Source organism: Lynx rufus, unplaced genomic scaffold, assembly GCF_022079265.1.
Source record: "Lynx rufus isolate CCGP_SWC_20201006 ecotype Redwood Valley unplaced genomic scaffold, mLynRuf1.p SCAF_3, whole genome shotgun sequence".
Lineage (NCBI taxonomy): Eukaryota > Metazoa > Chordata > Mammalia > Carnivora > Felidae > Lynx > Lynx rufus.
Genome location: NW_025814845.1, coordinates 119871697 through 119877441, shown reverse-complemented (window position 1 = coordinate 119877441; position 5745 = coordinate 119871697). Strand labels below are relative to the sequence as shown.

The window sequence follows — 5745 nt, the reverse complement described above, 5'->3', positions numbered from 1 at the left end:
CAGTGGTATACATTAATTAAGATCAGAGCAGAAATTAAGAATATGAAAAGGCCATGCCCTAGCCTAATTAAGACTCCAACATTGAAAGTTAACATTTCCAGGGGCTCCTGGGTGGCTCAGTAGTTGGTTAAGCTAAGTAGTTGGTTAAGCGTCCGACTTCAGCTCAGGTCGTGATCTCATGGTTCATGAGTTTGAGACCCTCATAAGGCTCTGTGCTGACAGCTTTGAGCCTAGAGCCTGCTTTGGATTCTGTGTGTCCCTCTCTCTCTTCCCCTGCTCGCACACTGTGTGCATGTGTCTCTCTCTCTCAAAAATAAATAAGCCTTAAAAAAATTTTTAAATTAATATTTCCAGCACTACTTCTGTTATATTTCTATATAATTTGGGTAACTTTGGTTGTAATAGCCATCTTCAGAATAATGATAGCTAGAATTTGCATAGAGTTCTATGAGTCATAAAGCACTGCATATATTATTTTCATTTGGTTTGATACTGACAAAAATCATGCAAAGGACACAGAATTGTGAAGTCAGCTTTACTGATGAGAAGATGAAGTCTCTGAGAGCTTAAATGATTTTTCAGTGACACAGCTGGTACCTGAGTCAATTCTGGGTTTGCTGACTCCAAAGCCACTGTCCTTTCTCTCAGGACACTATCCCAAGAACTCCCCACAGAGTCCTCTACAAAGCTAAAGTTGTGCAGTAACACCTATAAGAACAACAAAATATGAACAACTCAGTCACCCATTTAAAAGATATCCCGTGTGCAGCTTATTTAAAGTTAGTGTTGATAGTATATTTACGGAAGCGACATTTTGTGGAAACTCTGAGTGATTTGTTTTGTTTCATTTTTTACACCTGTATCTGTGAATTAATGCCATAGATCTTCTGGACAAAAGACACATCCTACTTGCTAATTCTTATACCTCTAAACATTTATTTGCAATTCTTTGTCCTTCTTTGGAAGAAGATATGTAGAGATGACCCTTGAACAGCACAGGTTTGAACTGTGTGAGTCCACTTATATGTGGACTTTTTTTAGAGTACCCTGCTATAAATGTATTTTTTTCCTCCTTATCATTTTCTTAATAACATTTTCTTTTCTTCAGCTTACTTTATTGTAAGAATACAGTATATAATATATATGAGACACAAAATATGTGTTAATTGTTTATGTTACCAGTAAGGCTAATAGTCAACAGTAGGCTATTAGTAGTTAAGTTTTGGGGGAGTCAAAAATTATATGCAGATTTTCCACTACATGGCAGGGTCAGCACCCCAACCCTCATGTTGCTCAAGGATCAAGTGTATTTCACCCATCTATAAAATTGACTTGCTTTTGGTTGTTAGTGACTTTCATTCTCTTTTACATATTTTGAAGACAGAAATATAAAAAAAATCATGCTGGGTACCTGGCTGGATCAGTTGGTAGAGCATTTGACTCTCGATCTTGGTGTTTCAGTTCAAGTTGCCCATTGGGTGTAGAGATTACTTTAAAAAGATGAAATCTTTTTTAAAAATTCATATAAACAAAAGCAAAGAAAATTACATATAGCATCTCCACAAAGAGATCACATTATCACACTAATATTTTTTATATATCCTTCCAATACTATACATATATGATGCTATATGATATATATACATATAATACTTATTATTTTACTAATTTATTTTCCCTAAATCTTTTTCTGATGATACATAAATGTTGTCTTCTCATTTGAATATCTAGAAATCAATTAGGATTTAAAAATCATTTTAAATTTGTAGATAAGTTCTTACCAACACTGATACACACAATTAATATGATTGCCCACAGCAAATAAGTCAATAATGACCTAAAACTTCCACCTTAAAAATAAAAGGAAAACATCTATGTAGAAAATCCAAAATAATGGACCTAAATATTCCTGGAACTAATAAGCAATTATATCAAGGATGCAGGATACAAGTATAATATACAAAAGTCAATTGCCTTCCTGTATACCAGCAATGAACAAGTGGAACTTGAAATTAAAAACACAATACCATTTACATTAGCACCTAAGGAAATTAAATACTTAGGTGTAATTCTAACAAAATAAGTATAAGATCTATATAAGAAAAACTATTAAACTCTGATGAATGAAATGTAAGAACTAAGTAAATGGAGAGATATGCCACATTTATGGATAAGAAGACACTATATTGTCAAGATGACAGTTCCTCCCAACTTGATCTAAAGATTCACTGTAATCCTAATAAAATTTCAGCAAGTTATTTTGTGGATAATGACAAACTGATTCTAAAGTTTGTATGGAGAAGCAAAGACCAAGAACAGCTGACACAATATTGCAGGAGAAGAAAAGGTTGGAGGACTGACAGTACCAGATCTCAGGACTTACTATAAAACTATAGTAGCCAATCCAGTGTAGTATTGGTGAAAGAATAGACACATAGGTCAATGGTGCAGAATAAGTGGCCTAGAAATAGACCCACATAAATATAGTCTTTTGGCAAAGATATTTGCCAAAAATATCTTTGGCAAAAGAGCAACGGGAGTATGATGGAAAAAAAGATAGTCTTTTTAAAAAATGGTGCTCAAACAACTGGACATACTACATGCAAAACAAAATCTGGACACAGAACTTGAACCTGTCACAAAAATTAACTCAAAATAAATCATAGACATAAATGTAAAATGCAAATCAATAAAACCCTTAGAAAACCTAAATGAACTTGGGTATGGTGATGACTTCATAGATAAAACACCATAGGCATAAACCATGAAAAAAATTATTGATAAGCTGGGCTTCACTGAAATTAAAAATTTCTGCTCTGGAGGAGCTGTTCAGGGGCACCACCAGGAGCTGCCACATCCAAGACCGGGAGCCGCTGCCATCAGGGCCATGGTGTCAGCAATCAACACTGTAGACACCTCTTACTAGGACATGATTCTCGATGCCCAAATGGATTACTATGGCACCTGCCTGGCAACCTGCTCATCAGACAGGTCCATCAGAATCTTCAATGTGCACAATGGAGGGCAGATCCTCATTGGTGACCTCAGGGGTCATGAGGATCCTGTGTGGAAAGTGGCCTGGGCCCACTCTCTGTATGTCAACATCCTGGCATCCTGCTCCTTTGACCAAAAAATCCTTATTGAGAAAGAGGAGAATGGCATCTGGGAGAAGACGGACAGACAAGCATACAGGATACGACTTCTCAGTAAATTCTGTGTGCTGGGCCCTTCCATGACTATGGCCTATATCAACTCAGATGGGGCCATATCCCTGCTGTCATACACGGGAGATGACCAGTGGGAAGTGAAAAAGATCAACAATGCTCACATTATTGGCCACAATGCAGTCAGTTGACCCCCTCCTTTTGAACCTGGAAGCCTCATAGTCCAGCTATCGGTGCAGAAGCCCAACTGCATTAAGAAGTTTGCATCAAGTGGCTGTGACAACCTCATCAAGCTGTGGAAAGAAGAGGAGACCAGCCAACAGAAGAAACAGAAGCTACAAGTGCACAGTGACTGGGTTCGAGATGTGGCCTGGGCCCTCTCCATTAGCCTGCTCACCAGCACCATCACCAGCAGCTCCCAGGATGGTCATATGTTCATTTGGACCCATGACGATGCATCAGGCAATATGTGGTTGCTCAAACTGCTGCATAAGTTCAATGATGTGTGGCATGTGAGCTGGTCCATCACGGCCAACATTCTACCTTTCTCAGGCAGAAATAATAAGGAGGCCCTGTGGAAGGAGTCCATCAATGGGCAGTGGTGTGCACCAGTGATGTCAACAAGGCCCAGGATTCTGTGCCTGCTTCCATCACAGCGGACGAGCAGAATGAGTAGTGACAAGACAGGTGAGGCCCACTGCTGTCTCCAGGACTTCTTCTTCTGGACCAACTGACCAAACAGCCCAGAGGAATAGCTCCAACAAGATTACTTTCCCAGAAGCAGCTAAAAATGCAGCCAGATTGATTATGTGATTTAACACAGTTTGAAATGGTTTGTAATTTACTGTCCTGCAGAAAGAGTTCGTGTGATGAGGAAAAAGCTACAATGACCTTCAAATCTACTATTTTAAAATATGTTTTGCCATTTTTACATACCTTTTAGGTTCAGACATTATTGGGGGGGAAGGGGTTGTTTCCAAAATAGTTAAATCAACTCATATTGCTCATAAAAAAAAATCTGCTCTGAAAAAGACAATGTCGAGAGAATGAGAAGACACGTCACAGACTGGGAGAAAAATATTTGCAAAAGATGCATCTGATAAAGGACGATATCCAAAATGTACAAAGAACCCTTAAAGTCAACAGTAAGAGTACAAACAACCCAACTAAAAATGGGCCAGAGACCTTACCAGACACTTCATCTAAGTATATATATTTTATATATAAAATATATATATATATTTTAGAATGCGAAAATCCAGAAAACTGACAACACCACAAGCTGGCAAGGATGTAGAGCTGGTAGAAATGCAAAAAAGATACAACCATTTTGGGAGAGTTTGGCAGTTTCTTATAAAACATTAAACACATATATTCTGACCCTCTGATCCAGTAATCACACTGCTTGGTAATTATCCAAAGGTGTTGAAAACTTACATACACACAAAAAACCTATACATGGACATTTACAGCAGCTTTGTTTACACTTTCCAATACTTAGAAGGAACCAATATGTCTTTCATTAGGTGAATGGATAAAAAACTGTGGTATATCCACACAACGTAATATTATTTGGCGCTAAAAACGAATACACTATCAATCCATGAAAAAACATAGAGGAAACTTAAATGCATATTACAAAATGAAAGAAGCCCATCTGAAAAGTCTACATACTATATGATTCCAACTACATGACATTCTGGAAAAAGCAAAAATATGGAGGCAGTAAAAAGATCAGTGGTTACCAGGGTTGAGTGAGAAGAGATGAATAAATAGGTGGAGCACAGAGGATTTCTAGGGTATAAAAATACTCTGTATGATACTATATAATGATAGCTACATGTCATTATACATTTTTCCAAACCCATGGAGTGTCCAACACCAACAGTGAACCCTGATGTAAACCCTGGACTTCAGGTGATTATGACACATCAATGTAAGTTCATCAATTGTAACAAAGGTACCACTCAGTTAGAAGATGTTGATAAGGGACAAGGCTATGCATTGTGGGGGCAGAGGAAATCTCTATACTTTCCTTTTAATTATTCTGTGAACCTAAAAGTGCTTTAAAAAAAATCTTAAGTCTATCTTAAATACTAAGAACAAACTGAGGACTGATGGGGGATGGGGGAGAGGGAAAGTGGGTGATGGGCATTGAGGAGGGCACCTGTTGGGATGAGCACTGGGTGTTGTATGGAAACCAATTTGACAATAAATTATATATAAAAAAATTTTTTTTAAATCTTAAGTCTAAATAAACAAATGGAAAGGAAAATATGCCTTTAGTTTTTTTTGCATACCTTATTTCTGTCAACCAGTAAACCAGCAAGCATACAAGAGACTATCCAAGCATCTGTGCCTTGTGTTGGCCTGTCTCAGTCTGCTCAGGCTGCCATACCAAAATGTCACAGACTGCATGATTTAAACCACAGAAATTTATTTTTTTTCACAGTTTTGGAGGCTGGAAAGTTCAAGATCATTTCCAACAGTGTTTAGCTCCTGGGGAGAGCTCACTTCCTGACTTATAGATAATTGCCTTCTTTCTGTGTCCCCATATGGTAAAAACAGAAAGCAAGCTCTA

General features: G+C 37.6%; 1 pseudogene; it reads left to right on the top strand.

The window, feature by feature from the left end:
* Nucleotides 1-2884: 2884 nt before the first annotated feature.
* LOC124519980 (protein SEC13 homolog) lies at nt 2885-3840 on the top strand (annotated as a pseudogene).
* Nucleotides 3841-5745: the final 1905 nt, after the last annotated feature.